Source organism: Suricata suricatta, chromosome 5 (genome assembly GCF_006229205.1).
Source record: "Suricata suricatta isolate VVHF042 chromosome 5, meerkat_22Aug2017_6uvM2_HiC, whole genome shotgun sequence".
Taxonomy (NCBI): Eukaryota; Metazoa; Chordata; class Mammalia; order Carnivora; family Herpestidae; genus Suricata; species Suricata suricatta.
The window spans coordinates 26,921,554-26,937,100 of record NC_043704.1 but is presented as its reverse complement, the minus strand read 5'-3'; the positions used below and the strand labels follow the sequence as shown (position 1 = coordinate 26,937,100).

The window sequence follows — 15,547 nt, the reverse complement described above, 5'->3', positions numbered from 1 at the left end:
TTTCAACATTAAAAACAGGAATAAAAGTGTTATATTTGACAGTTGCACTTATAAAAGGTAAATATAACAGTTTTTTTACTTTAAAAGTTTATTTTTTCTTCTGATTCTAAAAGAAATTAAAACATTTTTGTGGACCTAGACTGTGTGCCTAAAGTATTAGTAGGCTCTTGGCTGGCACTGATTATTGTATAACCACTTTCTCAGCACCACCTTCTGCCCTGTTGGCCCCTTGCTTTTCGGCCCCAGTGCATTTGCACTGCTAAACCTCAAACCTATATGAATCTTTTGCATGCTGCTAGAGAAAAATCATAAAGGGGGTTGATGCCATCACAGATTTAGGTCTTATGACATGAGTTGAGCCCTTAACAGTGTTTAATAATTTTTCTGCATGACTCTGATCAATTATCTGTGTCATTCATATTAGCTCATATTTGCTGTTTCAAATCATTTTGCATTCTACTCAACTAAGAGAAAATAAAGCTTGAAATCTCTTAACTCCTCATTCTTCTATGTTCCAATTAGCCTTGACTGGGTACCAAAACACCCCAAAATTTAGTGGTTTATAACAATTCTTTTTCTCCAGTTGTTCTGTGGCTCTGTATGCCTGCTCAGCATGTTGTCTAGGTCTGAAAGGGAGGGTCCCAAGATCAAGTATTCCCAAATGTGGTCATAAGTCATGGAGGTCCTGGAATGTGAGGTCTACTGCATTCTGCTGGTCCAGCACGTCACTAAACACAGCCTACATTCAAGGGTAGGACCATCTTTTGATGAGGGAACACAGTCACATTATGAAAGAACATATGGAAAGAAAATGTAATATGGCACGTACTAATGCAGAATTAGTTGCCTCTTTACCCATTTTTATTTGCTTTATTCCCTTCTCAGAGAAGTAGTTTCTTTTTATCTTTTCATGCCTGATCTTTTAACATAGCCTGTTGTTAGCCTTCCTATCTCTTCAGAGACCTCGTTTTTTCAAGTATCTTCCTGCTCGTGTGTTAAGTATCTTCTCTCTGTACTGGTTGCTTTCTTGTGAGTGTCCTCAAGTCTCACCCTTAAAAATAATTAGCTTTGGATCTGTAGTCTACCCCAGATAAATGTCTTATATATTTCTTTCTATATGTAAACACAATGTTTGAAAATTTGATCTATCCTTATTGATTTCACCTTCCCGACCTTTTATTCACTGCTCAGTCTACTGGATACTGGATATGGACTGCCATCCCTACCACCATGTTGAAACTATTCTTTTTGTTACTAAAGACTTCCTAATTGTCTAATCTAACAGGTACTTTAAAATCTTTAGACTTTTAATAGTATTTAAAGATATTGATTACTCCCTTGTACTTGAGACTATTTGTGGGCTTTTATGAATACTTCTTTACTGTTTTGTTTTGTTTTGTTTTGTTTTTTTACTTTAGAGAGAGATCACACACAAGTTGGAGAGAGGGGCAAAGGGAGAGAGAATCTAAAGCAGGCTCCTTGCCGATGTCGGGCTCAATCCCACAACCCTGGGATCATGACCTGAGGCAAAATCAAGAGTCAGATGCTCAACTGACTGAGCTACCCATGTACCCTTCTACTGGTTATCTATATGACTTCATGGCAAAATATAAGTGCTAAAGTCTTAGAGAATGAAAGTAATGAATAGGATAGTATTGAGGCTGTGGGGTTTTTTTGGTTTTTGTTTTTGTTTTTAGCTGAAAACCACAGTCTGGAAGAAGAAAATGGCAATTCTCTTGTAGGTTTAGGACTAGTAGAAGGAAGCAGCCCTTACTGGAATTGACCTCAAGGGAAGGAATCAAGAGAAATTAAATTTCAGTTAAGACAAGAAGGTGAAAAAGCCTTAGATGAGAACCTACCTTGACATAACAATTATGGTGAAGTCGTGTTAGTATGAGGAGAGAATGCTATAAATGCATTGGAAATATAATTTGTTTCAAACTAGCAGTGGTAGTACACACCATTTATCATTATTTCCAAGTTACTATTCTAGAATAAATACTGTACAGTTAATGCATAATTAACTAATTATGGCTTGTCTAGGAAGACTACTAAAATTCCAGACAGTAGTGCTCAACTATGTGCTTATTCAAGAACTTTAATTAAGTGGAATTAATTCACTTAGTGATCTAATGAACATAATGATCTTAAGGAGAACTTGCGGGCTGACCTCCCCTAGATGGAGAACAATTGTCCCAGAAGACTCGTTTTAGTACTGACTTACCAAGTTAAGCACATGTGCTTGTGTAATCAAGTAGTCAGTCAGATATACAGCTCCTTGAATTTAATTTATATACCATTTTCTTTTTCATTTCCTATCTAAAATGGCCGAAACTAGAAAGAATTTGAAAAGCAGTCAGTTGTTAATTACGGTAAAATCATATTTCAAATTACCATGAATTTGCTTTGAAATGTGGGAAAACGACTTTCAGTGTTGACCATGATAGACTGAAATTGAAAAAGAATAAAGGAGAAAATGTACCATAATTGCTCCTGAACAGAGGCTATTGATTTCTTCCCCAACATCTTATCAAACAGACAGTGAAAGGAGAAAAATACGAGTTCAAAGGGACCAACTACTCAGGTATTGGGCAGGAAGTTCGAGTGAAAATTTCAGCCTCATTAAAAACATTTAAAGGAAGCAGCTTGTCTTCATGTAGGAATCATTACTCTCAGTTTGAGTTCATCCTCTGGAGTCTTTCACCTCTTCAGAAGGGCTCATTCTGTGCAGTTTCTAAAAGTGCTTCTTTAATGGGAGGGATTTATGTTAAGTTAGTTCAGGAGAGGAAGACAATTGTGGAGCTTTTTTAATGGACTACAAAAGACTGTCGAGTAATTAAATAGATTTCTTTTCCTTTAGACTGTTCCATGGTTTGAGAAACACTCCACTGAGCATGTAAAATCAATTTCCATTACTGGCCTTGACCTTTGCAGTTTTATAAACATGTTTTTCCCTGGGTTTGGAATGTTGTTCAAAGGCAATAGTAGAAGACTGGAGGATAAGACAGGTCATAGTAATAAAAGTTACTGCTTTTACAATGAAAATCTTTTCACACAGGCATTCATTCAACTGTGTATATTATAAATACAATTATACGAATGTCTGCTTCTCTGTGTTTATATTGTATGTGTATATTTCTGTTTATATTAGAGGCAGGATTTTTATTTTATTGCTCTGTAATTTAAAAAAAAATCTTTGTTTTCCCTGCTCAAGGTATTTTTCCCTTTCCCATTCCAAGAAAGTAGCCAAACCATTGTGTTCCTTTGCCCCAAGGGCTTTGGGTTGCTGAATGGAAAGCAGATGTTGCCAGTGGACAGCTTCATTCCTTTGGTTTTTTTAATTTTTTTGGTTTGTTTTTTTTTTTTTTTTTTTTTTTTGGTTTTGTTTTGAAAGACTAGATCCATTGTGGGGACCCATTCTTTTCTCTGGAAGAAAAGAAAGATGAGGGGCTTTGTTAGGGGTATGGTATTGGGGGTGGAAACAGAACTGGATCTAGGCACGCAAATCCTTGAGTTCAGCAAGAGGAAGGGGGTTTAGGTGGTTTCCATAAAGGTAGCACAGGTCCTACGTGTTAACTCCTAGTTTGGCGGGTTGCTACAGGATGCTAGGGAGGAGGGAATCTAGAGCCACGGCCAGAGGAATTGAGATGACAGAGACCGTTGTGCAAGTTGTGAGTACAACTTCCTTCAAGGACAGATATGTGACCTTGGACAGTGAAAATATCAGTGGGGACCAGTGGAGAACATAAGCCAAAATGTTGGAGTGCAGAAGACAGCCTCACTCCCAACCTCTGTATCAACTGGAAATGTGAATGGAGGAAATCAATCCAGAAATGACTGAAATGGAATTTCCTGCCAGCTGATTGCTGCTCTAAGCAGCTCCATTGCATTTACACAAAATACAGAAATGTGCTATCTTACAACTCAGAGTTATGGTGAAATGTTCACTGTCCTTTATTTTCCCCACACTTCATCTTTAAGATAGCAATTACTAAACTCCCTTTGCAGAGTTATTTTAGCATAAATTAGATGACATGTACAAAGTGACTATGTCAAATCATCTATGTTCAATACATTTTCACCAGGAAACATTCATGTGTGTACATATGCAAGAATATGTTGCAAGAATAGAATCAGGTGCTAGTTTTCAAAGAAGTATAAGACATACTTCTGGTTCCCAAGGATTTTATTATAATTAAAGATGTAGATTAAATATATACGACTATTTAAAGGTACTAGGTTTATATGTCTAAGCAAGAAATGCAGGCAGTTGAACCTGGGAGAACCAGAGGAAAATTGAATGGAAGAGTTTGGAGGCATGAATCATGACACAGAACAGAAAATCCACAGGAAGCTTAGAAGAGAAGATGGCAACTTTAGGCATGAAAGGAATTTGAGTATGATGCCATCATTGGAAAATTTCACCAAAGACATATATAGTTATTCATTGTTTGGACAGTAGGTTTAGATTTTTTTCCCTGTGCCAGTTTCCCCCTCAATCTTTTAAAAGTCAAAGCTATAGTGCAGAAAGTTCAAATAATAAAATAACAGGATAATACACATCACCACCACCACCAACACAAACAACCTTAGTCTCTCCCATCCATATCTCTTTACTCAGAAGCAACTACTTTTAGCTCTTTTATTCTATTTCTTCTTGGGTATATGACCTTCCTGTTTGCAAATAGTATTTTTATTCTTGATTTTTAAATATCAGTCATTATCTATTGGTATTAAAATGTCCCATTTTGGAAGATGATGATTTTTCTTTAGTCCTCATACCTATACCTCACTCTTGTCACATGCCTTTTTTTGCTCCCCATCTTTCTACTATAGTTACTTCATAATTTGGGTTGGAGCAAAATTATTGCATTATTATTATGATGATAAATGCTATAATTCACAGCTATGCCTAGTAGAATGCAGTGATTAATACAAGTATGATTATTCCTCCCACTCACAACTATATTTTTTCTGGATTGAATAATTGTCCTGAAATTTTTAAAAATTCATTTTCTATGTATTTCTAACTGCAACTATCTGCCAGTTGCTTAAATCTCTTCTTAGTATGTTCAGATCATAAGGATTCAGCTTTGCATATCCTTGAAGCACCTAAACTAATCTAGAAAGGCTATCCTCAGGGCCTCCCACAACTATGACCATGAAATTGCTCTTGACCAGGATCCTATAATTTCTTCTACCTCTCTCACCTGTAGAATTCCTGTTTCCAGGGTCTTATGTCTTCCTTGTTTTTGGTCTACCCACTGTGAAGCATAGCCTTTATTTGATTATTTGAGAGAGGGTGCAGGTAATGTAAAATTTGTGATACACTGAGTATCTGAAAACATCCTTATTCCTCCTCATACTTAACTGATAGTTTGACTGAATAGAGACATCTATCTTGAGGAATAATTTTCCCCAGAATTTTTAAGGTGTCGATCTTCTACTTCCAGTATGCTGTTGAAAATTCCAAAGCTATTCACATTCTCCATCTTTTTAGGTGATCATCTACCCCCCACCTCCCACCCAGATCTTGCCTTTGTACTAGTGTTTTAAGATTTCACAATGACATGACTTCGGTGTGGTTTATTATCAGTCATTGCCTGGGTACTCTGGATTCTCTTTTAGTCTGCATACTTAGGTCATTCTGTTCTGGGAAATACACTTGAAATGTTTCATAATTAACTTTCTCCCTTCATTTTCTCTGTCCTGTTTCTTGGGAACTCCTTTCATCTAATGTTGACCTTGTGAACTTGTCTTCTAATTTTCTCATTTTTTTCTCCTCTTTTCCATTCTTTATCTTTTTTTGGCTCGGCTTTCTGAGAGATTTCTCCAGTTTTTATCTTCTGACACTTTTATTGAGTTTTTCATTTATGCCATTGTTATTTTTAAAATTTCTAATATCTTCTGTTTATTTACTGATGTTTTTTAAACAGCTTATACTGGTTTCATTGAAATAAAGCCTACTCTTACCTCCATGAAGATATTAGTAATAAAATGTTTTCTTCTCTCTGTATTGTCTGGTTCTTCCAGTTTGCTTATACTGTAACTGTATTCTCTGTTTTTTATATTGAAGATATCTTAGGTATCTGGTGACCTTTGTGTTTGTACGTATTTAAGAGTGAAACACTCTTAGAATGTGATAGTAGAGATCGTTGGCTTTATTGTAGGGAGATCTCTCTAGAAGAGTGCTATCTAATATAACTTTATTCAGTGATGGGCATGTTCTGTTATGTACGCTGTCCAATATCATAGCCACTATGTGTCAATCACTACTGCCATTGAGGAACTGATGCTTAAATTTTACTTTATTTAATTAATCAAAGTTTTAATGTAAATCATTACAAGTGACTAGTGGCTACTGTATTGGACAATACAGGCTTATAGGTTTCTCTTTGAATTTTTTCCTTAATGAATTGAGTTGGACTCATTCTAAAAAGAGCTTTTTTTTAAAGTTTATTTATTTTGAGAGAGAAAGAGAGAGAGTCAGGAAGGGGCAAGGAGAGAGAGAGAGAGAGAGAGAGAGAGAGAGAGAAACTCAAGCAGGCTCCAACTGTCAGCACAGAGCCTAATGCAGGGCTTGAACTCATGAACTCTGAGACCATGACCTGAGCTGAAATCAAGAGTCAGCCGCTTAACCAACTGAGCCACGCAGGTGCCCCTAGAGAAAGATCTTTGAGTGTTTTTCTGGAATGTAAGGCTTTGATTGCTATCATTCTGAGAGCCAGATAAAGATGGAGGGCTAGAGGCAGGGATGAATTTTCATTCTCAATATCCCCTCATCTTAGTTTTCTATTTAGTATTGCAGCACCCCCCAACTCTCCCAGAGTTCACTGGCTTAGCTTCTCTAGAAAATAAACTTCTAGGCTTTTGTAGTGGGCAAATAGGGGATCTGAATCCATAAATGCTCTAACTGCCTCTTATTTTTTGCTCTACCTTCAATTTTATTTTCAGAGCTGTCTAGTGCATCAGTTCCCAAAACTTGTTTGTAATCAATGCTTCTCAGCTCCCCCCTCACCCCCCAAATTTTGATATCATATCTTTCCTCATTCTTTGTCCTTATGATTTGATGTTTTGGAAAAAAAATATTTTTCATGTTTTAGTGGTATTTCAGAAAAATATAAAAACAGATGTGCACGTTCAGTCATCATCTTTACTCCACAGTTGGCTTGTTTCATATGTGGGTCATCTTTGCCCATTCAAACTGCTATAACAAAAGTACCATAGACTGACTTCAACAACCAACATTTATTTCTCATGGATCTGGAAGCTGAGAAATCCAAGATCAAGGTGCTGGCAGATTTAGTGTCTGTTGAGAACACTAATCCCATTGATGAAAGGCTCTACCTCATGACCTGATCACCTCCAAAATGCCCCACCTCCTACTATCACTTTGAAGGTTATGATTTCAACATATAAATTTTGGATAAAGGATTGCCTACAATGTCATCCAAGTATTATTAATTTAGAAATCATACCTCCAGGAATAATTTCAAATTTTAAAATATTTTTGCATTTTTTTAAATTAACTCCATTAGCTGACTTCTACAAGCGTTTTAAATGTCCACTGAAACTGAATCACGATAATTGAATAGGTCTCTCATAACAGGAGAGACTTTGATCAGGTACAAATATTAGAGGTAGATTTTTATCTCTAAGAAAAAAATTGGGGTAAAACTATACCATCTATTCAGATATGTGCAATTAGCTTTTTGAATCAATTAAACAGGCCCTTCCTGTAACAGGAAAGACTTTGTAAAGACTCAGATACATGACAGTTCCTTCTATTTCTTTGGGATAATTTTTGGAGAAAGCATCATTTATATTCAAGTTCATATGGTATTTAGGCAAATCTAGATAAGATATAAAGCATGAGCATAACCTGATCAGCACTATTGTGTTTTCTCTCCTTGTCTCCCACTGAGGGGGGTCAATAATGATGGTTAGATTTTTGTGAGGGTGGGGGTGCAGATTCAAATTACTATGATTTGCAGAAAATAAAGTACTATTTATTGTTGATCCATATTTATGGAATTGGACATAAGCCCAACATATATTTAAAAGAATATATGACAAGGGAGATCAGCGAGTCATGAGTAGAGTAAATCGTTTAACTTTATAAAGTAATGTTTTTTTTAAATGTTTACTTATTTTTGAGAGAGAGGAAGAGAGAGAGAAAGAGCGTGAGCATGGGAGGGGCAGAGAGAGAGGGAGGCACAGAATTGGAAGCAGATTCCAGGCTCTGAGCTGTCAGCACAGAGCCCAATGAGCGACTCAGATTCACAGACTTCAAGATCATGACCTGAGCTGAAGGATGCTTAACCGAGTGAGCCACTCAGGCACCCTAAAGTAATACGTTTTAAACTTACTTCAGTTTGGGCCTTATATGGAGTTGGATGATTTACTTCGGTTCCTCATTTTCTAACTGTAAGCTGACTTTCCTTGCAAAATTAAGATGGTCACTCATCTCCTATCCACCACAGGTAAGGCCAGTCAAGGTTCATGCTTAGAACTTTCAAAGTGCTCTGGTCTTCTTCAAGATTGTGACCTTGGGGCATAAGCCCCCAGAGCTTGCTGCTTTTGCTAACATAACCTCCAGATGCTAAAATGAACGTCTTCTTAGTAGACTGCTTCTCTGCTTTTGTTAAATCTAGAATTTGATTTCTGTGTAAATCTTAGTGGTTGGCAAATCACACATGTGGTTGTTTTTCTGTTCGGTGCTTAAAGCCATCACCCTACCCATGTTGTTCTATCTTTTCCATAATCTCTTTCTCTGCCTCAAATTTGTACCTCATAGTTAAATGTCTCATTCTACAGTGTGTAGTTGTTCCTTGCTTCAGACGGTCCTTACGCCCCCTCTGCTGCTCTCCCTCCCCATCTAACTAAATTGTGATTGTTCAGAAGACAGAAGTCATACTTGATATGTCTTTGTAACCTCTGCAGTGTCACGTATGTGGAGGCAGTCAGATTAGGCTTTCTTTTACCGTGAGACAGAACTATGATGTGTGTCACCATTTATCTTGTACACCCTCTGTTCCAAGTGCTGTGGAGGTACTTACATATTATTTCGCATCCTACATAGATCCTGCAAGGGAATGGATATTCTTATCTAATTTCTCAGTTGAATCTGACACTCAGAGGAAGCAAGTAACTTACAGATAGTTAGTAGGCATCACAGTCAGGATTTGGACTCAGACTGAACCCAGGACTTGAATCTGTGTTCTTTCTACTACTCTATATCCACTTGCCTCATTCTCAGATTTCACAGAGAATCCAGATAAGCATATTATAGCAGCATTACTTAGCTTTCAGCTAGATTTATAATTTGGACTACTAACCTAGATGAAATCCAAGCCCTAGCCGATGACTTAAAATGTTAGCTCTGCTCTTTTGAATCAAGTGACCAACTTTCTGAGCAAAAGTACTTGTCTCTGGGTGCCTGGGTGGCTCAGTTGGTTAAGTGTCCTACTCTTAATTTTGGTACAGGTGATGATCTCATAATTTGTGAGATCGAGCCCCACATCGGGCTCTGGGCTGACAGCACAGAGCCTGCTTGGGATTCTCTCTCTCCTTGTCTCTGCCCCTCCCCCCACATGCTCATGCTCTCTCTTTTTCTCTCTCTTTTCTCTCTCTCTCTCTCAAAATAAATACATAAAAAACAAAAGTACTTGTCTCTTTAGGGCTACTTGGAAGCTGGTGAGAGCCCAGGAGTGTCAAGATGTTATCAGTGAACAGCCTGGTTTTAAAACCCGGAATGTCCCCTGAGTCCAACAACGGCAGGGCTATGCAGTGAGGTAGGGCCTGTAACTTGTCCCTTCATTTCCTTCTCTGAATTTCATTACTCCCACATTTTTAAAACAACACATCTTCTATGATATAATAATGGGCAAGCATTTTGAGTTTTCAAGTGACAAGTGAGTGCCAGGAATATTTTATTTGTCTTGGAAAGATAGAAATTCCTAGGTCTATACAGATTCCAGTGGCTTTCAGAGAGACAGAGCATGCTGCTCTCCTTAAGAAAGGCCACCAATGGGAGTGATTTCTGGTGATGCAATGCTGATATTTTAGTACCACTCTGGAAAGGGAAGAGGTGGGGTTTCTCTGGAGCCAGATGAACTCACAATTAGTTCTCACCCAGGCTGCTTAAGCAATTATGATGAAACCAAATCACATTACTTTTCTCTTCCACTCCTGATAAAAGCCTCAACCCTGTTCCTTCTGCCCCATAGGGCACTTGGCTGGCCATTATTCCTAACACTATAGACACTATTCTTTGCTTCTGTTTCCAAGCTACAACTGTCACAGTGTAAAATAAGAAGTGCGGGGGGAATAATGCACACCTCTCGGTCTCACTACTTCAGAGGCACCTAGCAACCCGGTCTCCAGGCAGGCAGCACGAACCTCCCGGGTAGTTTACTGCCCACGCACAGCAGAGGCGGCCGTGCTCTCTGCAAATAGCCTACGTCTTTGCCATTGCCAGCTTGGCGGCGGGGTGGTGGTGTCGTTTGGTATCCTTAGGGATGTTTGGTTCTTGTTCTGGGAAGACTAGGGCAAAGCAATGACAATTTCCCCAAAGCTGTTTGTGGAATCAGAAATTAGGTCAAGCAGTTCTGTACTTGGGGTTGCATAGTCTAAAATCAAAAGCAATCATTTTCAATCTTTGGGGTTTTTTTTTTGTATTTGACACATTTCTGTCACGAATTTTCTAAAACGTTCATGACACTCTTTTCTAAGGGATGAAAAAAGTGTTTCCCAGTTGTATCTATGCAATGAACAACCTTCCTGTCCATTGTGTCCATCTATCAACACACCCATAAAACATTCCCATAGATTTTACCAAATCTACATCCTCCCTCCAAAATGTTAATTGGGTTGAAGACAACCCTGCACTGGTTTACCAGCCAGGCTCCCTGAGCCTGAAATGGAAAGGGAGGGGTGGGTCAGGTTGTACTTCTACTTTGCTTTCTGTACCTCAGGGAACTGTTAAAGGTTCTTTGTTTCTTTACTACTTGTATTCCATATGTATCTTAACCCTCCTCTAGAGTGAAAGCCCTGGAGAGTGGAAGTCACATCTCTTTCGGAGGGAAACCAGTCCTTTTTTGTGGTGACTCATTAAAAAATGGAAGGACTCATGCTCCTGGACATGGAGAGCTTGACTTAGGAAACAGTGCTGTGGATAGAGGGTTGATCCCAAGATATACAGAAGGGAATAGGTTTAACCTCCAAGTCATTCCCTCCCTTCCTCCCCAAACAAGTTATGGAATTCCTACCATGTTTTAGACCCTCTGCTAGGAGCAGAGGAGACAAGGACAGATAAAAAATCTTACTGACAAACTCATAGTCTGGGTGATATCTTAGTGAAAACAATAGTTAGGAACGATGTCAGATTCATTGTAATACAAGTACATTTAAAGTGCTTTGGGAGCTCAGATGGGATGGGAGGGCTCTCTAGGGAGGCAGGAGGGGAGAGTGAGTGAGATTTATGTAATTTGATTTTTTATTAAAAAATTTTATTAAACAATTGGCTCACAACATTCCTAAAAAATTAACACTTGGCTCCTTTGAGCGGTTGTGAACCTGCTCCAGCACACCTTGGGATGAAGGTGAAGTTGGGAAGTGTAGATATATCTTGTAGCTGCAACTATGAAGTTTGGACTCTCTCCATAAGGCAGGATAACTTGACATTTTAACTAGTGTTTTTGTTTCTCCTGTTTTATGTATTTTTATTTTCCCCCACCAGAGAAGGTGATTAACTTTTGTTTTTCCTTCTTTCAGAGACCTTTCTATTCCTGGGCCAAAACTCTTCCTCTAAAGAGCTAGACTTGACATTACCTACTCTCATAGGACCACCTGGATACAGTCCAGGTGAAGGTTAGTAATAATCATTGTAGAATAAGACCAGAAGGCCCATTCTTGAATATATTTTGTAAGATCCTTGTAAATTTCAAAAGATTCTTGGTGGAAAGAATGAGCCTAATAAAAAGACTGAAAGTAGGGGTGGATGGGTGGGGGGATGGGTTAAATTGGTGACCGGCATTGAGGAGGGCACAGTTTGGGATGAGCACTGGGTGTCATACGTAAGAGATGAGTCAGTGGGTTCTCCTGAAGCCACGACTACACTTTATGTTAACTAACTTGAATATAAATAAAAATTAAAAAATAAACAGAAGACTGAAATTGACTTTCTCGCCAACTAAGTAGCAGAGAGTTCAGCATAATTTAAGTATTTTATTATTTTTTATTTTTTATTTTTTTAGTTTAAGTATTTTAGAGAAAAGAAGTAATGTTTTTTACACTCCAGTGTTGTGGAATGAAACTGATGCCTGTTCCAGCTGGAGGTCATACATGCTTTTTTTAACCAAAAATATGACCTGATTGTATTTAAATTTTAGAAGGATAATTGTCACCCACATAGAGAAAGAATTGGAAGGGATTTTTCTCACCCTAAAATGAGACTAGTTAGGTGTGCGCATCTACCATGTGAAGTAGAGCAATCAGGGTAGTCTGTGGGAATAAAGAGGAGAGGACAGGCTCCACAGTATTTCAGAGAATAAATGACAAAAGGTGGAATGCAAGTTATAGGATTTAAAATGTGAGTTGTTATGACTTAGAGGAAAATGCAACCCTGTGCCTATGTTGGTTACCTCTGCGTTTTGCACACTGGCACAGTGTCTTATAATTATCAGGTGCTTCATAAATATTACATGCTGAATGGATGAAAGGGTGAATAAATCCAATGCATAAACAAATATGCATGTTTTTACTACATTAAAAACTGGAGAAAATCTTTAGAAAAGATATGTCTGAAAAAGGATTGTTATCTGACATATACAAAGAACTTTTAAAACTCAACAGTAAGGTGCCAGGGTGGCTCAGTCCATTAATCATCTTACTCTTGGTTTAGGCTCAGGTCATGATCTCACAGTTTCATGAGTTTGAGCCCCACATCAGGCTCTACGCTGGCAGCTTGGAGCCTGCTTAGGATTCTCTTTCTCTCTCTCTGCCCCTCCCCCGCTCACATGTACATGCTGTCTCTCTTAATCAAAAAAAATTTAAAACAAATGGAGAAAAACAAACAAACAAATAAACAAACAAAAATAATGAGCTACAACTATACACTTATTACAGTGGCCAAAATCCAGAACATCCAGAACAACACTTGCTGATGAGAGTTTGGAGCGACAGGAACTCTCATTCTTTGCTGGTGGAAGACAGTTTGATAGTTTCTTATAAAGTTAATCATACTCTTACCATATGATTCAGCAATAGCATTCCTTAGTATTTACCTACAGGGGTTGAAGATTTATGTTTGTACAAAAACCTGCACCTAGGTAGCTCAGTGGGTTAAGCCTCCGACTTCAGCTCAAGTCCTGATCTTGCAATTCACAAATTTGAGCCCCATGTGGGGCTCTATGCTGACAGCTTGGAGCCTGGAGCCTGCTTAGGATTCTGTGTCTCCCTCTCTTGCTGCCCCTCCCCGGCTAGTACTTTGTCTGTCTGTCTGTCTGTCTGTCTGTCTCTTTCAAAAGTAAATAAAACATTAAAAAAATTAAAAAAATTTTTTAAACGGATGTGGAGCTTTATTCATAACTGCCAAAACTTGGAAGCAATCAGTATGTCCTTTCATAAGTGAACAGATACACAAACTGTTACATCCAGCCAATGGAATATTATTCAGCAGTAAAATGAAATGAACTATCCAGCTATGAAGAGATATGAAGGAACCACAAATGCATACTAGCAAGTGAAAGAAGTCAATCTGCAAAGGCTACATACTGTGTGATTTCTACTATGTGATATTCTGGAAAAGGCAAAACTATGGAGACAATAAAAAGATCAGTGGTTGCCAGGGAGTAAAGGAAAGGAAGGATGGAGAGGTAGAACACAGAGCATTTTTTAGGTCATTGAAACTATTCTGTATGATACTGAAATGTGGATATATGTTACTATGCATTTGTCAAAATCCATAGGATATACAACACCAAGAGTGAACCCTGATGTAAATTATGGACTTTAGGTGATAGTGATGTGTCAATATAGGTTCACCAGTTGTAACAAATGTGCCACTCTGGTGAGAGATGTTGACAGTGGTGGAGGCGTGTGTGTGTTTATGAGCGGATAATGTGAAATCTCAGTACCTTCCACTCACTTTTGCTATGAACCTAAAACTGATCTAAAAAATAAAATCTATTTACAAGAAAAAAATAAAAAAGAGTCTGGGAGCTAGCACTTAGTATCTGAATGATGGTTATGAAAACAAGAGCATTCCTACATTGCCTCAAGATGATGTTCTGACCAATAGACTACACTTACATAGAGATCAATGAGCTTGTCAATGGTGACAAATGACAGTGTGGAGGGAGGAAATTCAGGTATACAGGATTATTATGAGGTTTGTGTTGAACAATAGAGTATGAGAATTTGAATCACCTTCACCCAGTTTTTTGTTACATGAATGTCAGGTAATTTTGAACTTCGTCCAGTAGTTACAGGGAATGTCAGCTCTGTGTTTCCAACCCACCACCTTTTTACCCAGCAGTTGTAGCAAGAAGCACACTTCAGACCACAGTATTCTAAGCAAGCAAATATTTGCTAGGCAGCAGACAGAAAACAATCATACAGCCTAGGTAAGTTTGGAATATTATCAGTCTTAACCCTTGACATGATGCCCAGCTTCTCCATGCAAGGCTGTCTCCAAGATGAAGGCAGGCATGGTCTGCAGGAGGGAGGGTCAGGCCTTTTGGTCCGATCAGATGACAAGATCATCCATTGTTGAGAGAGCTGCAGGGCCATACCAGCTATCCCACTGGTATGAACTACTGACCTGGATAGAGACTTATATATGTGTTGTTCCTGCAAAGGTAGAGATACCCAACTCCCAAAGATCACATAACTTAAACTCCACTAATTTTGCCAATTAGAAGTTCTAACATGCTCAGTAATAAAGCTTTTGAAGGTGATTTTGACCAAAATACCTTTGAATGCCACCTGGCAAGTTCTTAGGGTTTTAACTCTATTCGGTGACTTCACATGCTAATGGGTCACTAGGGCGCAGGTAGATTAGAATAAAATTGTGTACACAGAGTTCCCAATGTTTACATACCACAGTATTGTAAAACAAATTACAACAGACAGTAAATCCAAAACAAATACCAAGAAAAAGATTTTTTAAAAAAGCTCCAACATCAAAGTGAAACTGTACTTATATTTTGCAATGGACTGGTAACTATGAGATCTAATTGTACACATTCTCAGTTATTGTGTTGGAGAGAGTGAGTGTATATGGGGCTTTATAACATTTAAACAAAAACAGTTTAAAGCAATTTACTGCCTCGGTTGATGTAGCATCATGGCTTCTTTCCGAGATTCCCCATTAACAAAGCCCTTTATATAAGGCTTTATTTGACGGATTTTCTTCTTCTTCTTCTTCTTTTTTTTTTTTTTTGGCAATAAGAAGAGCCACCAGTACTATGGCTGAGCAGAAAAATATCCCAGAGAGAGGTTGTCATAGGAACTGTACCAGAGGAGCAGCTACGCACATGACAGG

At 38.2% G+C, this 15,547-nt stretch overlaps 1 long non-coding RNA gene across 2 annotated transcripts in view; it reads left to right on the top strand.

Moving 5' to 3' along the window:
* Positions 1-15,539, top strand: part of LOC115291604 — a 44,195-nt gene extending 28,656 nt beyond the window's left edge. For both annotated transcript variants that reach the window (XR_003908567.1, XR_003908566.1), the window contains exons 4-6: positions 9,681-9,794; positions 11,776-11,871; positions 15,455-15,539. This is a non-coding gene — a long non-coding RNA (uncharacterized LOC115291604). The remainder of the gene's footprint in view (positions 1-9,680; positions 9,795-11,775; positions 11,872-15,454) is intronic.
* The last annotated feature ends 8 nt before the right edge of the window (positions 15,540-15,547 follow it).